Source organism: Dendropsophus ebraccatus, chromosome 2 (assembly GCF_027789765.1).
Source record: "Dendropsophus ebraccatus isolate aDenEbr1 chromosome 2, aDenEbr1.pat, whole genome shotgun sequence".
Classification (NCBI taxonomy): Eukaryota; Metazoa; Chordata; class Amphibia; order Anura; family Hylidae; genus Dendropsophus; species Dendropsophus ebraccatus.
The window spans coordinates 169,564,484-169,587,619 of NC_091455.1; the positions used below are offsets into that span (position 1 = coordinate 169,564,484).

At 40.4% G+C, this 23,136-nt stretch overlaps 1 long non-coding RNA gene across 1 annotated transcript in view; it reads left to right on the forward strand.

Annotated features, from left to right (window-relative positions):
- LOC138784750 (uncharacterized) overlaps window positions 1–8,197 on the forward strand; it is a 29,825-nt gene extending 21,628 nt beyond the window's left edge. The window contains exon 3 of the long non-coding RNA XR_011361931.1: window positions 7,557–8,197. This is a non-coding gene — a long non-coding RNA (uncharacterized lncRNA). The remainder of the gene's footprint in view (window positions 1–7,556) is intronic.
- The last annotated feature ends 14,939 nt before the right edge of the window (window positions 8,198–23,136 follow it).

Sequence of the window (23,136 nt, forward strand, 5' to 3'; positions counted from 1 at the left end):
ACCTTTCACCATCCTCATACATCCAATTAAATCAGGCAAGGACTTTTTGACTGGTGCCTAAGTATCGGTCATCTCTTTGGATACTGCTTCTAGCCTCTGACTCTACACTTATGCCTGTTTGTCTTTGACCCTGTAATGCTTCTATGGATTTTGTCTCTTTCATCTTTCATTGTGTCCTTTCAACTTGTCCCTACCTCTTTTGTGCCCTTTGGATTTGTTGTTGACCTCCCATTTCTGACCCACAGCTGCCACCTTATCTTGCATATCTTGCTGCTATTTAGTGACCATTCCCAGAACCACAACCCGGAGATCTAACATCAGGGGCGTAGCTAGGATTCATGGGGCCCCATGGAAAAAAACTGTATGGGGCCCCCCTCTCCTACACACTAATATATGTATATATATATATATATATATACATACACATACATACACTACCGTTCAAAAGTTTGGGGTCACCCAAACAATTTTGTGTTTTCCATGAAAAGTCACACTTCTTCCCCACCATACGTTGTGAAATGAATAGAAAATAGAGTCAAGACATTGACAAGGTTAGAAATAATGATTTGTATTTGAAATAACATTGTTTTTACATCAAACTTTGCTTTCGTCAAAGAATCCTCCTTTTGCAGCAATTCCAGCATTGCACACCTTTGGCATTCTAGCTATTAATCTGTTGAGGTAAGCTGGAGAAATTGCACCCCACGCTTCTAGAAGCAGCTCCCACAAGTTGGATTGGTTGGATGGGCACTTCTGGCGTACCATACGGTCAAGCTGCTCCCACAACAGCTCAATGGGGTTCAGATCTGGTGACTGCGCTGGCCACTCCATTACCGATAGAATACCAGCTGCCTGCTTCTGCTGTAAATAGTTCTTGCACAATTTGGAGGTGTGTTTAGGGTCATTGTCCTGTTGTAGGATGAAATTGGCTCCAATCAAGCGCTGTCGACTGGGTATGGCATGGTGTCTGGGTAAAATTGAGTGATAGCCTTTCTTATTCAGAATCCCTTTTACCCTGTACAAATCTCCCACCTTACCAGCACCAAAGCAACCCCAGACCATCACATTACCTCCACCATGCTTAACAGATGGCATCAGGCATTCTTCCAGCATCTTTTCATTTGTTCTGCGTCTCACAAACGTTCTTCTTTGTGATCCAAACACCTCAAACTTGGATTATATCCGTTCACAACACTTTTTTCCATTCTTCCTCTGTCCAATGTCTGTGTTCTTTTGCCCATCTTAATCTTTTTCTTTTATTGGCCAGTCTCACATATGGCTTTTTCTTTGCCACTCTGCCCTGAAGCCCAAAATCCAGCAGCCGCCTCTTCACTGTAGATGTTGACACTGGTGTTTTGCGGGTACTATTTAATGAAGATGCCAGTTGGGGACCTGTGAGGCGTCTGTTTCTCAAACTAGAGACTCTAATGTGCTTATCTTCTTGCTTAGTTGTGCAACAAGGCCTCCCACTTCTTTTTCTACTCTGGTTAGAGCCTGTTTGTGCTGTCCTCTGAAGGGAGTAGTACACACCATTGTAGGAAATCTTCAATTTCTTGCATGGAATAGCCTTCATTTCTAAGAACAAGAATAGACTGTTGAGTTTCAGATAAAGGTCCCCTTTTTTTAATTGACCCCACAAATGTGATGCTCCAGAAACTCAATCTGCTCAACGGAAGGTCAGTTTTGTAGCTTCTGTAACCAGCTAGACTGTTTTCAGATGTGTGAACATGATTGCACAAGGGTTTTCTAATCATCAATTAGCCTTCTGAGCCAATGAGCAAACACATTGTACCATTAGAACACTGGAGTGATAGTTGCTGGAAATGGGCCTCTATACATCTGTTTGCATCAAAAAACAGACATTTGCAGCTAGAATAGTCATTTACCACATTAGCAATGTTAGCAATGTATAGAGTGTATTTCTTTAAAGTTAGCACTAGTTTCAAAAATAAAGACATTTCAATGTGACCCCAAACTTTTGAACGGTAGTATATATATATATATATATATATATATATATATATATATATATATATATATTGTGGACATGTCACGGGAGAAGTGTTCGAGGGAGTGTACATCTCACCTAGGTTACTGCTTAGTGTGAGATGGTGAGTCCAGGAGGGATCTGTTGCTCAGCAGTGTTATGCTGCTGAGCTATTATTTACTGTTGCCGGGCCTGGATTTACATGGAATGGCAGGTAGGTTTTGGTAGTGGGACTTGCCATTCCCTCCCCTCGATCCAGTTCAGGTGTTGGGATCAGGTGAGCTCTGACCCTAATCAGCCTGAGAAGGTAAAAGCTCACACAGTGTGCAGATGGTTGCTCTCAGCCAGGAGTGAACAGCCTGGGTGTCTGTTTGGGAGCAACCTGTGAACATAGCCTCTGCTGGAGCTAATACACACCTTGCGGTATTCAGGTGAAAGACGTCCTGTTTCAAGTGTTAGATAGGTGAAGAAACCTGTTAGTAAGTGCCTAGACGGGCAAGACCTTGTTGTTTGTTTTGTTCTTAAAAGCACGGTGTTGCTGTATTTCTGTTTACTGGACTGTTTATGCTGCAAATAAACGTCAAGTTGATTTTTTATAAGTCCAAGCCTGATGTGAACTGTGTCCAAACACACCATCCCCGGGAAGATCCCTACAATATGTATATATATATATATATATATATATATATATATATATACGGTGATGTGGCCCAAAAAAAAATTCTCTTGTGGCCAGAGGCAGGATCCTATGTTTATATACATAGGTGCAGGAGCAGACTACTTTTTGCTTAACCCCTTATGTACTGCAGTGTGTAAGTGACCCAGTGTTTTCTTACATGCTGCAACACAAAAAAGGGTTAATACAGAAGACAATTAGCTCTCTCCTTGGCTACTCCTGCACTGATAACCCCTGCCCTCTGCAGGAACTCAGAGAACAGAGGTCAGAGGTTATCAGAGTAGTCAGGCAGAGAGCTAATTGTCTTCTGTATTAACCCAGGGTTTTTTTTTTTGTTTTGCAGCATGTTAGAGAACACTGGGTCACTTACACACTGCAGTAAATAAGGGGTTAAGCAAAAGGACACAGGAGGCTCTTATCTTCCCTGGGCCCCCTCCCTCCACGGGCCCCATAGCAACCGCCTTCCCTGCCTCTATGGTAGCTACGCCACTGTCTGACATGTTAAATCCCCAACTCCTCATTCTAATACCCCATAGTAAGTTAAAATGAATAGTAAAATATCCAAATATTGTTAAAAAAAAAACAAAAAAAACTTAAAACTATTTACCCAAAAGAAATGCCACTTTAAGGCTATGTTCAAACAACCTAAATTTTCTATCAATCACGGCCGTTGTTAACGATTTGCAACATCGGACGTGATTAATAGAAAATGTATGTTGCACTGCAGTCAATGGAATCCCGGCCAGAGTGTATACACATAGTATACACTCCGGTCAGGATCCCTAGTGGCTGCAGGAGAAACTGACATGTCAGCTTTGTGCGGAGACTATTCATTGAATAGCGGTAGCACAGAACTGTCAGTTCACACAATGGAAAGTGCAGCTCTGGCCGCACTCTCCATTGTGTGCTATGGTAAATTGGGATGCGGGCTCACGCGGATGCGTCCGCATCCCAATTCAGCACAAATGAAAGGATGATCTTCACTGAAATTGGCCGTTCTCTGACACAGCGGGGTCACAGAACGGCCTGTGTCTTACAGCGTGTGAACCCGGCCTAAGGATGCGTTCACACGTACAGGATCCAAAGCAGATCAGCAGCAGATTTGATAGCGCAGATTTGTTGCAGCTTCAAATCTGGGCCATCAATTCTGCTGCCGATCTGCTGCAGATCCTGTACGTGTAAACGCACCCTTAAACATGTCTAAATCACATCTCAGCAGATGGTAGAACTAGAGCACTGTTTTCAGCACCAGTTTCACTGACCTAAAAATTTTTGGCCAAATTCCCACTGAAGCAATGAAATATTTCCAACATAAATTCTATAGTAGAGCTAGTAACTGATTTGTTCTTCTTTATTGTTTCGTCTTGTGTAAAACATAAATCAAAGTTAAACTATTTTCTCTCTAATTCTCAATTCATTTTGGGATTTTTTTTACAGTGTATCTGAAAAAACTAGCTGCGCTTTACCTCCTATTTAGGAATAAGCTTATTATCATGCAGTAGTGCAGCAGTAGCTTGATCTTGTTACTGATGTGCCTCATATGAATAAGTGATTAATTACCACAAAGGCTAACACAGTGCAGAGTGAGAGTACCGTAGCTCACCCTGAAAGCGGGTCTTAAACACGTTTATTGCCCTTTAAGTGCATTTCATTAAGGCCAATTAAGGACTTTCGTGTCTTATTAGAAAAACGAAGGAGATTTATGAGGTTGGTTGTAAATGCTGGGGTCTCTGTGATACTAAACCGCACTAAGATTACATGGTTTAGTAGCAATGAAAATCTACGAAAATATCAACATAGGAGATTAGATATGATTTTTTCATTATATGGGAGTTTCCATTAAAAAAAAGCTTACAAAAAACAATTTCTTTCGTCTTTGTACAAAAATGTATATCTTTCAGTTGAAGGCATTTCTGCATTTCGCAGGCATTGCCCTCTGCACTCAGCATGAGCGAAATCAATCACATTTGCAAAACGTTGATGATTTAAGTAATAAAGTCCATATTGAGAGGGCAGTAATGGAATAAAGACCTTTCAATGATGTGTAACTCCCAGGATAAAACAGATGCCTCATAAGAACCTTTCATCTCTACACCTTCAAGAGCAAGTGCCTTTGCATATCAAAAGCATACTTTACCTTCATAGTTAACATTTTAAAGATAATTCTCCCAAACTGCACTACATGCACACTCCAACCGGCACACGCAGCGGCGGCGGCGGAATCTCTACATTTGGCAAAGATTAGAATACATGATGTGATGCTCAACATTGTGAATAATGCCTAGTACTGGGAACGTGCTAAGATGAATTCAAGGCGGTAATACCTTTTAATTATTAGTAAAATAAGCAATCAAAACTGCTTTAAATACATTTAGTTTTACATATTTGATTTCCAAAGCTAATACTGAAGCTGAAAGAAACCAGCTGCATAAAACTATAACAGCCACAGATATGTACATGTATCAAAATGATTATTATTGAAATAAAATACCAAGCTTCTATGCCTGGGATTTCTCAGCCAGACTATACATCATTAAAGACAAAAACCCCTGCATCAACTATCTGAATAAAAATGAATGTGTAAGCTTCTTGCATTCCTTAGAGCATGCCTATACATTGGTATATAGAAGTTGTGTACATGTAAATATGTGCATGGGGTTCTACAACAGGGTCAAGAAAAAGCTACATCCTTCTTTGTAAAACGCTGCTTCTATGTTTTAGATCGGGGACGGGAAACTTTCGGCCATCCAGCTGTTGCAAAACTACAATTCCCATCGTGCCTGGACAGCCAAAGCTTTAGCTTTGGCTGTCCAGGCATGATGGGAATTGTAGTTTTGTAACAGCTGGAGGGCCAAAGGCTCCCCATCCCTGTTTTAGATTGAAATTAAGGTTTCTTCTCCCCCTCAGCCAGCTGATTGTGGCACCCAACCTTAAATAGAATGTGTCATCAGTCAATGACCTATTGTTTTAATCACGTTTTTATGTTAAACATATTTTAAAAAAAAAAGGTAATTTTTCTAAATATTTTTTTCTAAATAATTATCCATTTTACTATCTATATTATAGAATAATCCTGAAATCTTGCAGTTTTTATTCTCACCACTAGGCCTAAAACTAATCTGAGACTTCCTGTTCTGTCGGTGGTGATAAGAGGAGGATGCTGTAAAAAGATGCACAGCAATACAGTGAAAAGTGACACTAGTACATAGATAGCACCAGTATAGGACAATATGGAATGAATTCTTCATGGGTCACAGATTATGTTCAGTAATAACAGCTGTAGAGAGCACTGGGCTGGCACTAGGATGTATGCGGTTCAGACTGGTCAACTTGACGAATCTCATAAGCCACTGAGGTGCACAATCAAATAAAGTAATTCATGCACAAAAAGTGGGAAAAGTTTTGCTCAGTAATGATTCACATTCATCTGAATAGGGCAGGTCCTGTCTATTGTCGTCTATGTCCATGAGTCTTGCTATAAAGCATGTCACTAAAAGTTGCAGTAGCTATCTCTGATCAGTAAAAGAAAATCTTGGAAATATATTAACTTTGACATTAACCTTGAATGGACTTTTTGACAACGATAACATTTATTTTCAACTGTCTAATAAATTAACACAAATTGATATATAAAGTTATTTTACCAGCTTTCTGTAGTCTTTCATGATTTGCTTTTGATGCAAACTGTCTGCTCTGCTGTCTTCATTACTTCACTTGCTATTTAGTGTACATCATGTAATGGACTTCATATTTCTGCTGTACTAGCTTCTTCTATCTCCATCTATCTTCCTCCCACCATATGGGAAGCTCATGTAGGTGTATAGGTGTAATGGGCAGGGTTATAGTCAAAAGGTGTGGTGGAAGGGAGATAAGAGCTGGCTAAATTCCCAGCTAGAGTGTACAATATAACCAGGAAGTCTAGCATGGTAGACATGGAGTTGGGCAGACAGTTCGCATTAGTAACAAACTAGGGAAGCATTTAAGAAGGTAGTAAACTAACATAGTTAACAAGGTTGAAAGAAGGTTCAACCTAGAGGAACCCTACTGTGTTGATCAAGAGGAAGTCAAAAACCCTTATGAGGCAGAATACAATTGCCCCATCACAGGGAGATATAATTTACCAAAATACTTATTTCACTGTTGAAAAAAGGTTTTAAAAAAAGCATCAAAATTATTTATTACTTCTATCCCCTTCACAGTGTCTGGGTATATTCATGAAACTGCAAGCAGAAAACAGTCTCTACTGACTACTATAAGTAAGATTAAATGTAAGATGCCATAAATAGGAAGATATATCACTTATGTATCTTCAATATTGAGTTTGTGCCACTAAAGAAAATATTATCCATACACTTAGGGCATAGTAACACCATAGAAGGTTGTTACATGCCCAGGGCGTTCAGACCAGAGAGCCATTAAAGGGGTTATCAAGGAATAGAAACAGCACCACCACTGTCTTCAGGTTGTGTGTTGTATTACAACTTGGTTCCATTCTAACCAAAAGACAGGGGTGGTGCTGTTTTGGATGAAACCTGCTCTGTTTTTCTGAACCTGGATAACCCCTTTAAGTCTCAAGTAGTCCCACCTAGGCAGCCTTGGACCAGCCTTGTATTAGATGGCCATTTACCAACAGCCATCATGTAATTCTGCACTATACTTGCTGTTCAAACTGACAGAACTGCTAATAGAAGATTACCTCTTGTTTAGATGGCTCTGATGAGTCAAGATTATAGGTAGTTGGATATTACCTAGAAATGACTAAATGAGTTATAAATATGGAACATTAATAATTTAAAAGATACCGTATATTATATTTGTATATATAGTATTTGTTTTTGTCTGAAATCAGCTAAATATTAATCCTGGTTTTATTGTAATCACTTTAATCTCCAGCACAGTGTGAAATGTAAAAGATGAAAAAAAAATTAAAAAGAACTGACCTCAGGACCTGAAAATCCACCAGAAGTCTGAACCTGCACCCTGCTTTGCAGACGGTTAGACAGCCTGCTTCAAAGCCAGGGCAGATGCCAAAGATCAGACCAGCCATAGATGGAACAGAAGCACAATCCAGAGCCTGGCATCTGGGTAGCTCATCTGCCAAGCTTGCCTCATAAGTAGCCACAATGGTTGGCTCCTCCACTGGAACCAGCAGTGAGAGGACAAAGGGTTCTGTGTTCTACACTGCCAGGAATAGGTTCGGGTAGAGCCAAAGCAGCATTGCAGTTACAGGAATGTGCCAATCTGCTTTGGAACTGGATTTTTATTTTTAAACAAATGAAAACATCCTTACACAGGGAAGCCACAGCACAACATTTGTCCCTACTGTACTTCATCTTTTTTTTTTTTTTTTTTTGTCCTTCATTAAAACTATAGTAAAAACTGTTCTATACATACACACTTCCTCTGGCTCATCCGAACTGCTGCAAATTACAAAGTTGGCTATTCATTTGTGTCAAATGAATTAACCAAAAATAATGTAGTGCTCTCATAAAAAGCTAACATGCTGTAAATATCTTGGACCTGGCTGCCGCTATGAATTACTTTTTTCGACCAAAGCATTATTGAAATCTGTTTTAAAAATACAGTTGCTCCTACATTTTAGGTTACAGTCCATCTGTGCCTATCTGGTCTTCATTGCAATGTTAATAAATATGATATGGAACAGGAGGAAAGGTGTCAGGTTTGTATTTATAACAGTATTTCTCATGAAGCATTTTTCATAAACTCTCCTTATGCCTGTTAACTGCAGAGCATTCACAAGTGGGTCTTGAAGAGCTAATCCGACAAAAAATGGATTAACTACGGACTATTCACAGCTTCAGTCAAGCAAAGCTTACATTTTACAGTGTCAGTTCATTTAGACATTTGGCCTCAAGTGCAAAAATACTTTTGAGTTTAACATTCTATATATATGAGGAGAAGGCACTTGAAACAATTAGCTTTTCTTTTTCTATTTGTATATCTTACTATGGCTTTAATAGAGTGCAGGGAAACCTACTTGTCTTGTTTGCCATGCTGGCATTAGTCCCTAGACATGAACTGTGGACGTCACAGATTCCTAGAACCATAGCAGGAAGTCATAATATACAGAGCTATTCATCTGTTGTTTTTAATAAGAGATATGAAAGAGCAATAAGACGTAATGTATATAAATCATAAGCCGTAACATTTAAACCATTGACTGGTGAAGTGAACAATATTCAGTCGCGACATTGGCACCTGCCAGAGGTTGGATATATGAAATGAATAGTCATGTCTTGGAATTGTTGTTGGAAGCTAGAAAATGGGTAAATGTCAGGATCTCAGTCATTTACCAGTCATGGATGCTTCAGCTTTATTCATACATGGAGGGAAGTTTAGCCTGTTTGGCTACAGAAATGTCACTGATGTACAAATTGCTGAAAAAGTTAAAGGGGTCAAACAAAAATGTCACTATTGGTTTAATGAGATATAAAAATAAAAAAGAAAGTCATACTCACCTACCCAGATTCCTGCAGCTGCAGTTCTGATGCTTTTCATCTTTATTGCTTACAGCTTATTGATTCTTGTGACGTGTGGACCCCACAGGAAATGCCCCCACAGCCAATCACTGACTGAGGGTTTGTGCACACTAGGGAACCTGGGCAGATCACCCGCCACGGTTTCCACAGCTCACCCCCGCTTGCAACCGCGTGCATCTCCACCAGTGCCATAGACTACATTCTATGCACAGGCAGATTCGGCCATCCGCTCTAAGAATTAACCAGTTCATTCTTCGAGCGGACGGAGGAATCTGCCTCACAATAGAATGGAGTCTATGGTACAGGCGGAGATGCAGAATCCGCGGAGGGTGATTTGCCCGGGTTCCATAGTGTGCACATACCCTTAGACAGTTCATAGCTGCAACCAGTGATTGGCTAAGCAGGCACTTCCTATGGGAGCAATGCATCACAAGATCCAGAAGGCAGCAGTGAGCAGCAGGGACTAGGGACATTAGAATGGCAGCTGCAGGGGATTGAGCTAGGATTGAGGGTTTTTTTTAGTATTTTTATGTCATCCTGAGTGAAATGTATCATTTTTGCTGGGGCTGGAGAACCCCTTTAACCTTGACTACATATGGGGACTATACAGCCAGAGTATAGTCTCGGAGCCCATGCTAACATCTGCGCCACATGTCCTCAAACATGTCAAAAATTAATGATCACATCAGGCCTTACTCCTGAGAGCCCCTGTGAAATACAGTCAGAGGGGGGTGACAAATGACAGTAACACTTTAAAACTACCCTTAGATATGCCGATCTTAGTAAATTGCCCCTTATATCACTCATTTGGCACACAAAAACAAAATTAAAAAACTGTCATGAAATACTGTAGGTAAAACTGCCAATGGCTCCAGGACCAAATAAGTAAATGTTGTGGAGACAGTGTCAATGGATGCCCAAACCACATACTGTAGGCTGCTTCAACTTATGGCAATAATATGTTTATCATGTACAGTAGGAGGTTGTGCATACCCACCACAGAGTTACCCTTAAACACTATTCTCTAGTAACTTAAACTTTTTCTCTATTTTTCTTAAACAACAAAAAGTCATTAGTTTTCAATCCCGAAGACGAGAGTTGTCTGAAGAGACTTCTCTTGAAAACTTATTTAAATGTATTGCAAAAGTGATCTCATAAATATTTCATATGTGCAGAGTCACAAATATCAAACTTTCTAAGTAAAGTATGCATCTCTTTTGACATAAATCTGGCACTGCTAATATATTTGTAATGTATTAACACTATCTCTCCTCAAGGTATTTGGCTGTTTTCCATTGCTGTCAATTAAAACTGGAGGCAAACTATACATTTCTCACAATAATTCATTTTCATGACTGTGCACAATTCATGGTCATTTTTCCTTATTAACATGCCACTTATGTGCATGGCCAGGATAATGCAATGCCACATACATTGAAATGACCTTGAGAAATTCAGCAGAATAAATGTTCCAGTCATCAGGCTATTTCCCTATTTAAAGGGAACGTTCCACTTCTTTATATTTTTCTTAGTAAAACTGCACACTTAAACATATTATTTATCTCTCATCTGTATTCTTTCTGTTACATAATAACAAGAACAGTAATTTAGCATGTGAAAAGCTTATTGCAAAACTTATTTAGAAAACTATGGGAGTGTTGTGGGCATGCTCTGTGCCATGTTGAGTGGTAACTCCCCCTGGGAGGGGTTAAAGGTGTGGCAGTGCCGCTGAAGGACTTTCCCTGCTGTTCCCTGCTGATTATTTTTTTTTAAACATCCAGTGCTATCCGATTATAAGGATGCTTCTGTACTACCTTGCCCATATCTGTTTGTTAGTACTGTCGTACTTGCCTTAATGGCTACAGCCAATCATTGACCACAGTGGTCATGCCAGTATGCACATGAACATTGAAGCTGGTGCTTTGTAAGGGGACTGACAAGTTGCTCCTCTTACCATTTCTGTTTTATTCTTGACCTGTGTCTGTATGTAGTAGTTAGACTATACTACCTCAATCCTCAATGGCCATTACTTTCGAAAAGTGAAACACTATGGAGGACATTCACGAAGACCAGCGTACTCGTATGCCAGTCCTAAATTAAACCCCATCCCCAATTGCCCTGCTTGATTGACTCTTAGTGAAACTGTCCTGACCTGCGCCTGCTGTACAGTGACTGCAGAAATGTACCTGCTCCTGAGTAAATCATGGTAATCAGGTGCAAGAGGAGGCCACACCTCCTACACAGTATTTTTGCTCAGAATATTGATCAGTATTTTTCAATTAAACCAGGAGTGAATTGCAAACACAGAAAGGCTATTTTCCCACACTGTTGAAATTGAGTGGAAGGCCGCCATTTAAAGGAGAAGTCTGGAGAGAATTTTCATTAAAGTATTGTATTGGCCCCCAAAAGTTATACAAATCCCCAATATACACTTATTACGGGAAATGCTTATAAAGTGCTTTTTTTCCTGCACTTACTACTGCATCAAGGCTTCACTTCCTGGATAAAATGGTGATGTCACGACCCGACTCCCAGAGCTGTGTAGGCTGTGGCTGCTGGAGAGGATGATGGCAGGGGGACACTGAAGGACACAGGGCACTGGAGGGACACTGAGCATGCCTCTGCCATCATCCTCTCCAGCAGCCACAGCCTCTACAGCTCTGGGAGTCGGGTCGTGACATCACCATTTTATTCAGGAAGTAAAGCCTTGATGCAGTAGTAAGTGCAGGGAAAAAAGCACTTTATGTGCACATCCCGTAATAAGTGTATATTGGCAATTTGTATAACTTTTGGGGGGCAATACAATACTTTCATAAACATTTTTACTGGACTTCTCCTTTAATGGCAAATAACGACTGTAATTTCAAAACAACGGCCATTGTTTTAAAATAACAGCATTTATTTGCCATTAAATAACGACCATCCACTAAATTTCAACAGTGTGTGAAAATAGCCTTTCTGTGTTTTCAATCTACTCCTGGATTTGATTAAAAAATACTGACCAAAAATACTGTGTGGGAACATAGCCTAAAAATGTAAAACTTGAAATTTTAAATTACTACGTTATGATCACTATAACTATTTTATTTTTTGCAGTTTTTTATTTTTTACAGTTTGTGTGTGGGTGTGTGTGCGTGTGTTTACACTTTTTATATGAAAAATGGGTGTGATTGGATTTTTATTAATGGTGGATTTTTTATCTTTTAGTGTATGGGTAAAAAATATGTATTGCATTGCTCATGGCAGGTTGTAATAGAAGATTGATAATGGCAAGGGCAGAGGCCTAGCAAATCAGCTGCTCGGCCCCAGAACCACCAACAACCTTGGCCTATACCTATTTACATTGTGAGTGTCAGGTTTGATAGCGGCAGATAAACAATTTAAAATTCCGCATTGTACATTGATTATGTGCTGACTACTGACAGCTCCCGAGACTGCTCCATACACCCTGGGGCTGGGTTCACACTACGTATATTTCAGTCAGTTATAGTAAAATAATGGCAGTTATTTACTGTTATATTTGGCAGCCATCCACTCAATTTCAACATTGTGTGAACAGAGCCTTTCTGTGTTTTTAATCCACTCCTGGTTTTGGTAGCAATATGAGGACCACAATACTGACTGAAATATACGTAGTGTGAACCCAGCCTTAATAGTCTCACTGGGAAAATATATATTGTGGGTTGTTAAGGGGTTAAAAACTGTGCTTCCCCACTGGAGAAGAATTGGACTGTAATTCATGTTGAATGCTTGGAAGTTAAGACCCAGTTATTTTATTTATTTTTTTTCCCAAATATTTTTATTACATTTTTCAAATTTTATCTATAACAATACAGTTACATATCAAAGGAAGACATAAATAGGATACAATATGGTAAGTTTGAAAACTATTTTGCTATAAAAAAAACAATAGAATCTAAAGAACAAAAATTAATGCTCTACAGGATCGAAAGAAATGTAAATAAAGAATCTCTATCTTTAATATAATTAAGGAACTCTGTGTACTCCTAGGGTGCCCCTTGCCTCCGCCGTCTGATACCAAACAGTATTACAAAAGTGTTTCATAACAGCTTCCCTCTCCTCCTGCGACATAACCTTTATGAGAAAAAAATTCCATTTTTTCATGAAATTTTTTGTGGAAACATCTTTGTTGCGGATTGCATCAAGCATTTCCCAATGAAGAGTTTCTTTGTTGGTTGTTAGCTCAGAAATAGTGGGAAGTGTGTCAGAGATCCAGTGGTTTAGTAAGCCTTTTAAGGCTAATAACAGAGTAAGATGAATACATTTTGAGGCTATAGGTTTTTCAGAGGGATCTCCATCCCCGGCCACCACAACATGAAAAACATAACTGAGTAGAGTTAGAGGTATGAATTCATTCCATGTATTCTGAATAAAAGTTTGTACTAATTGCCAGTATGTCTGAATTTGAGAACAAGACCAAACACAATGTAATAAATCTGCGCTAGGTTCTTTACATTTTGGACAATATGTCAAGAAATCATCTTGGATGGTGGAGTAAGAAAAGTTAAAAGCGTAAATTGCCTTATGGAGTAGCCGGAAGTGGATTTCCCTCAATTTCACACTGGGAGTGGCTGCAGTAACATATCGGATGCTATTTGGTCAAGGCTGATCTGAGTCGAGAAATATCCTTATGTTTTAGTAGTAATGGGATCATTTGTAAGGGATACAATAATTTAGCAAATTACATCATCTTAATAAGATGAATACGGCCTAAGATTGAAAGGGGTAAATTTTTCCACCTATCAAGTTCTTGTTCTATTTTTTGGAAGATTGGGATATAATTTAAAGGGGTTGTCCGGCGATAAAAAATTATTCACAGAATAACACACATTACAAAGTTATACAACTTTGTAATGTATGTTATGTCTGTGAATGGCCCCCTTCCCCGTGTTTCCCCCCACCCACGCTAGACCCGGAAGTGTGGTGCATTATACTCACCGCATCTCGTGTCGTCCACGGTCTCCGATCCTCAGCAGTGACGTCTTCTTCGGGAGGCCGGCGGATCTTCCCGAGTGCCGGCCACCCTCTGCAGCGTCATCCGAAGCTCAGCCGCGATTGGCTGAGCATAACTGTGCTCAGCCAATCGCGGCTGAGCAGCTGATGACGTGGCCGCGTCATCAGCCGCGATTGGCTGAGCACAGTTATGCTCAGCCAATCGCGGCTGAGCTTCGGATGACGCTGCAGAGGGCGGCTGGCACTCGGGAAGATCCGCCGGCCTCCCGAAGAAGACGTCACTGCTGAGGATCGGAGACCGTGGTCGGCACGTGACAGGTAATGTATAGCGCACCACACTTCCGGGTACACGGGTGGGGGTGGTGGGACACGGGGAAGGGGGCCATTCACAGACATAACATACATTACAAAGTTATACAACTTTGTAATGTGTGTTATTCTGTGAATAATTTTTTATCGCCGGACAACCCCTTTAATGAGTAGAGAGAAGAAGGGGTATGTCGAATTTTAATTCCTAAATATAAAAGGTGTTGTTTTGCTATACCTATACCTTCAGGGTAAATATGGGGAGCCAAGTGTGGTATTAAGGGTAACAATTGACTTTTAGTAATATTAATTTTAAAACCAGAAAATGAGCCAAAGTTTTTCAAGATTTTTAAAACACCAGGGATGTGTGATGTGGGATTTTCTAGGAATAATAAGGTGTCCATCAGCGAAGTAAGCTATACGTACTTCTTCATTGCCTACTTGAATGCCTTTAAATTCAGGTGTGAGGAGAAGAAATCTAATTAAGGGCTCTAATGCTAAATCAAAAAGAAGGGGGGACATTGGGCAACCTTGTCTGGTTCCTTTAAGGATTGGGAAAGTGTCAGACAAGAATCCAGGTGTATGAATGCGAGCTATTGGGTTATTGTATATGGTAGAGATAAGATCTTTAAAAGGTCCTGTAATGCCATATCGAGAGAGGGTCATATCCATCCATTCCCAGTTAAGATTATCAAATGTCTTTTCAGCGTCTAAGGCAAGCAGTCCTGGTGAATGGTTTGGATTTTCCCTTCGTCTTACTACTTCCTGTACGGTTAGAACTGTCCTCATATGAGTTATCGCTGAGCGGCCCTTTATAAAAGACCCAGTTATTGTTGTGATGTAACAAGTATGTGCCCTTTCACCCTCTATTTCTTCTCCATATTAGTCAGTGAACCAGCCACTCGGCTGTTTTAGACTCGATGTGGCAGCCACATGCCACTTTGCCTATTTATGACTGCTGCAATGTATACAGACACTGGCAGAGGACTACGAAAACATCTGCTTCAGAGTTGAAGGGGATTTTATAGGACTGTATTGTTTGTTTTCTTATTTTAATATAATTTTTGCTAATTTTCTAAACTGTATAAGCCATTTAAATAAAATTATGGACTAATAGGAATTAGCATATAATTCTTTGGCAGGAAAGTCTGTCATTTAGTCCATTTACGTAAAAATATCTAGCACAAAGCATAGCCCCAAAAGTTTTGCACCATTTTTGGTCACGTACAACCCTAAGTTAAAGCTAATCATGATTGGTTATATTATCTGCTGTATACTAAGTACACAGTGTTCTCACAGAATTCTCTTCACCAGTAAAAAGCTCTGATAGGGATTACATGATTGTATTTAACAGGGTTGTTTGGCTTGTACAGCCCCTCTCGTTTGCAGAATAATTTTGCTGAATTATGAGAACACCAAAATCCTTATCCCAATCAAGCACAATAAATCCTATGAGGTCTTAAAAAATAAAATGTCATATTGTTTATTATATAAGACATACAGTATACAATGTAGGATCACGTTATTCTGAACCCAGTAAATATCTATAGAGGACTATTATATGTCCCCGGACGGGAGCCTTTTTTTAATATATGACCAGGGATAGGTCGTTTGAAAATAAAGTGCACTTACCTCCCTGACTCCTACGGTTCCGCCAGTATCCTATCGATTTATTCCGCTGTTTGTCTGCTTGCCAAGTGAGTTCTGTGCATGAGCCCTATTAAAGCAGAATAGGGCTTGTGCACGAAACTCACCTGACGTGGACATATGATGCAACCAGGTGGTGATATTAGTGTTTCTGTGTGTCTGTGCTCTTTGTCTGATGTTGCCAGTTTATCATTGGTCTGCTGCTAGCTTGTACTTGTCTTAGTTTTTTTGAGTGTTTTTACTTTTGTGTTGGCTAGCATATGTCATTTATGCCTGTTAGTGGTGTGCATGAATCATTTGGTAAGTACTACTACGCCTAGCATTTGCAATCATACTGAGGGTACAAACATATGTACCGGATCTGCAGCTGATTTCTCACTGCATATTGGCAGCAAAATTTGCTGCGGATCCCTTCCTTTATGAGAGGACATCCCACTGCAAGTATGTAACTGACAGCCTCATTAACCCCCCTGTCGGCCAGAGTATACTGTACCTGCTCCATGCTCCGGCTTGCTTCTGGGGTTCCCAGCTGGATGTCCTGCTTAGCCAATCAGTGCACTGCCCCAATCCTTTCAAAGAAACCAACAGGAAGGGATCTGCAGAGGAATTTTCTGCAAATTTGCTGCAAGAAAACCGCTGCGGATCCGGTATGTATGGTTTGTGAGAAGTTGCTCCCTCAGCATAAAAACCATAGTCCATGTAGCAGACCACAAGGACGCCAACTACCTCACCGAATGGTGTGACAGCTGTTTTGTATCTATTCACATGTTTCTCCAGACCTGGAGAAGCATGTGAACACATGCGAAACAGCTGTCACAATATTCGATGAGGTGGTTGGCATCTGTGTGGTCAGCTACATGGACTATGGTTTTTATGCTGAAGATAAATAAACAACACTAGATGGTGAGTGCCTCTGGTCATTCTTCTTTCTTGGATTATGTATGCACTGTAACCTTCTTGAGAGTAGCACCCTGTGTGTCTGTACAAGAAATGACCTCTCCTAGTGTGAATACTACACATGGCGACAAGTGGGTAGTGCCGGTTCTCTCTCTCACCTGTGTGTAATGAGAACGGTTTGGAGATTGCAGAGAGTCAATTCTTCCACCAGACCATCAACGCAAGGCAATCCAGGCCACTTCATGTTGTATTCAAAATATTGCTATTGTTGCTGTATTTGTCTAAATAATTTTATTTTGTTGTGCACTGTAAGCATGAAAAGAACCGTTAAAAATCTGGACCCTATCCTTTACACCTCTCCTTGTAGTGTCACATCATTTTCTCCAACCTTCCTTCAAGAGATCATCTACAATGCAGATATGTCTTCTGAAGTAAAATGTGTTGTACAATAAAAAAGCTAATGTATTATGCATTGGTGGCTGGTGGACATAATCTTGGTATCAACTTAAAAGAAAATAAATAAAAGAGCTTAACATTTTAAAAACTCGTAAAACAAGAGCATGTAGACATATTTTCGAAGGCCTAAAACACTGCAGTGTGCCATTTTAGACTATACACCAGTAAAGTTGATGAAGAAGGTTCCCTATTCAGAATTAAACATTCATTCATAATTGATAAACATTCATAAATCAACATACTGTGAAAAAAAATCTTTGAGAAAAGTACTCAGTAACGCAGATGTACTGAAAAAAAAAAGCCTTGGGGAAAATATTAAGAAAATTGTGACGAAAAAAATGTCTCTGAAATCACTTGACAGGTTTTGGGAGTTTCATCTAAAATTCAAAGGTGTCTTAAACTTTAAAATATTTTTCTACAGCATACCTCTTAAAAGTCGAGTACTTAAATGGCCACTGTCGTATCAAGCAACGTCCCTCTAACTTATAGTTCATGTGATCTCTAACATATTAATACATTTTTTAACTTACTAAAAAATGACACCTTAGGGTGCCTTTACACAGAGAAATTTATCTGACAGATTTTTGAGGGCAAAGCCAGGAACAGACTATAAACAGAGAACAGGTCATCTTGGAAAGACTGATATTCTCCTCTTTCCAAATCCATTGGTGGCTTTGGCTTTGTCAGATAAAGCTCTAAAGGGTGTAAAGGCACCCTTAGACTAGAAAATCTAATATACTGACCACCAATCTGCCATTCACTGCCTGTTGTTAGGAGAAATCTACCTCCAGCGGTAGAGAAACCAAGATATAAGCAAGAAGTGAAAGTATGGCAGAGCTAGTGTTATGCAGGGAATAAAGCCTGGACTGTGTGTTTACAAACTGAGCCCATCTTCCTACTGCCAGAAGGTCTATGATGTGCTCCAGGGGGTCCACACTGAGCCCGAAAAGTAAATTCAGTTGTGTTCCAGGGCATCCACACTGAGCCAGAAAGGTAAATCAGGCTGTGCTCCAGAGAGTCCAGACTAAGCCAGAAAGGTTAATCAAGGCTTTCCTCTCCATCTCAGATTACCTATAAAGTTCTTGGCAACTGTCCCTTGTTTAAACTCTTTTACTGTTACTATGTATACAGTGCTGCCTCCTGAATGCAATGTGTAACGCCTGGAGTAGTGGATCCACTGGACCGTCACCAGCGATGGCACTAACCTCACCAGGGAGCGGAGTCTAAGGGGCCGCTGGTTTTCACCAGAGCCCGCCGCAAGGCGGGATGGACTTGCTGCGGCAGGCGACCCCCAGGTCGCTACCCCTGGCTTGGTTGCTAGTGACGGCAGGCGAGGCGTGGCAGGAGCAGTAGGCAGGAGAAGGTGCTGGCAGAGGTCTGTAGACGTAACCGCAGGTGACAGGATGAACACAGGAGCAATGGAGTGACAGGGGAGCAGGAACCAGGAACAAGGACTAGGGACCAGGTAGCGGATAGGAATCAGGAACAACAGGGGGCTGGGCCAAACGCTATGGGAAGCATGTAGAGGCTCCAACACAAGGGACAGGGCATGCTAGGATTTATAGGGAGTGATAGGTGCAATTAACCAATTAAGGGCGGACTGGCCCTTTAAATCTGAGACAGCCGGCGCGCGCGCGCCCTAGGAGGCGGGGACGCGCGCGCCGGCCGGCACAGACGGGGACAGGAGCGGAGGAGAGGTGAGGCGCCCCCAGGGGCCGAACTAGCAGCAGCGCCGGGTCCCTGCACAAGGACCCCGGCGGCTGCATGGGGCAGGAGGAGGTCGCGGCGGTGGCCCGGAACACGGGACGCCGCCGCGGCCGTGACACAATGCCTTTCCCTCCCTTTAGTGATTTTACTTTGTTTCTTAGACCTCTCTCCAGCAGTTTATTTATAATCATTATCAGTAAATTGCTGCTTAGACCAGGGCTGTATGCAAGTCTGATATGCATACACTGGCACCAAGACATTAGCAGCAGATAAAATCCTGTAAGCCAAAAATTGGGTTTCACATTGACCAGACTTGTTTCTCCAGCACAGATTTTGGTTGGGATTGAGATCCTATAAATTTTGTGGCCACTTGACCTCTTTGCCGTCTTCTTTAGCGCATTCCTAAACAAAACTTGTGTAGCTGGGCTCATAATGTGATAAAAAGGGCAACTACTATTACAGAATACCATACCATTATCATAAAGAAGGGTACTTGGTTTGCAACAATGTTTATGTCGGTGGTGCTTTTTTCAGGATTTTCCACACTCAAGGTTACCAAGAACCCTAGACTATATCTATTGGCTTGTCTTCTTCCCATTCTTCCTTAGTGCCATCTCTTTTAAGGGAAACCAATATACATTTGCTCAGCCATCATCACAATTCAAAAGGGAACATAATAAATTAGACTAGGCCACCTTCTTCCATTGCTCATTGGTCAGATTCTGATGCTCACATGTCTACTGTAGAGGCTTTTGGCATTGGTCAAGGGTCAGTATGAAAACTCTGACAAGCCTTTACACCTCATGCACATAAATGCGCATTGGGATGTCCATAACTGTATTGCTACACCACTTGTCTTTCCTCAAATTACATTTGGTTGGTACTAAGGCTGATTTTAGGCACTTTTATTTTTCAAGGATTCCAATTACAATTGCCCAGGGCAGATCAAGGCAGTAATTTTAAAAACTGACCGGTGGCTAAGAGCGCATCATGTGACGGGGTAACATATAAAGTCATTGAGCTTATCATTACAACCCATATAACTAACACATATATGCCAGAAAAAACACACACAAAAACTGGGTTTTGCATATTTTGTGTAACTTCCTTTTACATGTCAGTTCTGTAACTGAACTGTGATACTTCTTCACACATTTAGATTCTATGCAGTTTACCACCAAATACTTGATATTTTCAATTAACTACGTGACTGCCCCCTTTCAGCACATTTTATTAAATTTGTCTTTCAAATTAAGAGACTCTAAAGGTACTGTCATTTCTAATATGCATATGTGTGTTATAATTAATCAATATTCCAGCTCCTTTTATACTAATAAGTCATTATTATTTAAGTGACATAAGCCTAATTACACCAAAACTGTATTATAATTGAAAATATTTGACACTTCAAGTCCACTGAATTACTTTAAATAGCTGTGGATTCCTTAACAATAGATACAGATTTAAGATGCAAGACAAGAGCCTGCATATATTAGCATGAAAAATCTACATAAAAATATTTAACAATCTAGCAATTACATATAAGGCCATGTTATACGGGACCTTTCATTTTCTTTTAATACATACATTGAGAGAGAGAATAGAAAGAGAGAGGAGAGAGAGACTATATCTGGGCTTTTAAAGTATCCTCCTTTCTTGCTAGAAAGTAGAAAAAAGCATTGGACACTACAACAAAAGACACCATTCTGGCCATGGATTCTATCAGGGACTGTGGATACTCAAATATCAGGCACCAGACTTTGCAAAAGTTAATGCATTCAGCTTACATAGTTTAACAAGATGGGTTACGCACTTCTTTACTATTAAACACCCTCCACACTCCCGAACTCCACCAGTCCGGTATAGCAATCCAATGTATACACAGTAAATGTGAAGGAAAATGGTTTTCTCACCAGGTATCTGCAATCTTCGGGTAATGAAACCCAGCGCACTCCAACGATGTGGAGAGCAATATACTCACAGAGTCGACTTGACTTCACGTTTCTTTTTTATTAGTTAGATGCAGCATACAAAGTATAACTTGCTCACAGCTGATGTGTCTCTCACATCCAGACGCCCAAGTACGTCCTCCTCGCGGACGTTTCGGAGGATACAGACTCCTCCTTCCTCATGCGCGAGGACGTAAGGGACTGGGCGGGATTATAAAGAATCAGCATTTAACTATTTATGTGTCACTGTGTTAGCAGTATACATATCAATAACCACTATGCTATACATTCATTATAATACGCATGATGTTGGGTGAGATATAAGATATAAACATACCGGGCTTAAACTCACAAAAATGCACTTAAACTACACACTTCATTGAGTCCATTAGTACTCAATGTTTCTAATTTGGAAATCCAATACGTCTCACCTTTTACGGTTCTCCTCTCTGTCCGCACACATCTCAACCTGCTCCACTATTTGCCATCGTAAATTACATACATTATGGCGATTTTCAGCAAAATGTCTCGCTACCGTAGTCTCACCAAATGATTTCTGCTCTTCTTTTGTTCTACTCTCCTGTTTGGTGTCAAATTTGCGTATGGCTGCTTTATGTTCGTTCAGGCAAATTTTTATCAGGCGACTAGTCTGTCCGACATACCCTAATCTACAGGGACATGTCTGTTTGGAAATTTTCTTCTTAGCTACATCTCCTTTGATCAATTTGTTGCCCAATGACTTATTCTTTCTGTAACAGAAGATAGGATTCTCTCTGAAAACATTACTGTACTTAGGGTCACTTTTTAACAGGTTCCAATGTTTCAATACACTTTTTCTAATTATATTCGCATGTCTATCATAGGTAGTACAAAATATTAATTTCTCTTTCTTATCTGTTTTTACATGTTTTTTCCTTACATCATCTCTTTTCATCATACTAACCTCCTTTTCTGTCCTTTCTACCTCTCTTTTATTATAGCCTCTCTCTTCGAACTTAGTCTTAATCTTATCTGCATTTTTTCTATACTCGTTTTCTGTACTGGCTATTCGTCTAGCTCTCAAGAATTGTGATTTAGGTAGGCTTTTAAAAACGTGTGGTGCATGTTGGCTCTCCCGATGTAGTAAATTGTTCCAATCAGTAATTTTAGAAAACATTGTTGTTTCAAACCCAGTCTCATGTTTCATAATTTCTATGTCCAGGAAGTGAATATTCTTACTGTTATATTCCAACGTGAATTTGATAGATTCATGACACTTGTTAAGAGTCTCAACAAATGCCAACAGTGACTCTTCGTCTGACGTCCAGAGCAGGCACACGTTGTCCACGTATCTAAGCCACGTGGACGACGTGGGGATGCTCGGGAGGACGGATTTTTCTTCGAAGGCATGCATAAAAATATTAGCCAGACTTGGGGCTACTGACGACCCCATGGAAACACCATGCGTCTGTAAGAAGAAATCATTATCAAAGCGAAAGTAGTTTCTACTTAGGACAAGCTCTAACAGTCCCATTAGGAAATGAATCATGTTGTTACTAAATTTACTGTTCTTATTCAGTTGTTTTCTAATGCATGCCAACCTTCATCCTGAGGGATGTTCGTATATAAACTTTGCACATCTAATGTGCAGAGATAGGTAACATTTTTACCGTTAACCTGTTCAATCACATCAAGGAAATGACCAGTATCCAACAGGCACCTGTCCAATTTTCTCACAATATTTTGCAAAAAAGAATCCATATATACAGACAAGGACTGCAGCAGCGACCCGGAGCCCGAAACAATGGGCCTCCCGGGTGGGCTGCTGCAGTCCTTGTGTATTTTAGGTAAGAGATAGAGGATCGGGACGCGGGGGGTTTCTACATATAAGGCATCGGCTGTTTTTTGCTGAATGACGCCACCGCGAGGAGGACGTACTTGGGCGCCCGGATGTGAGAGACACATCAGCTGTAAGTTATACTTTGTATGCTTCAGCTTACATAGTTTATCACTGGTATATTTCTGTTCTGAGCTCTACAATTTACAGATGTAACTATA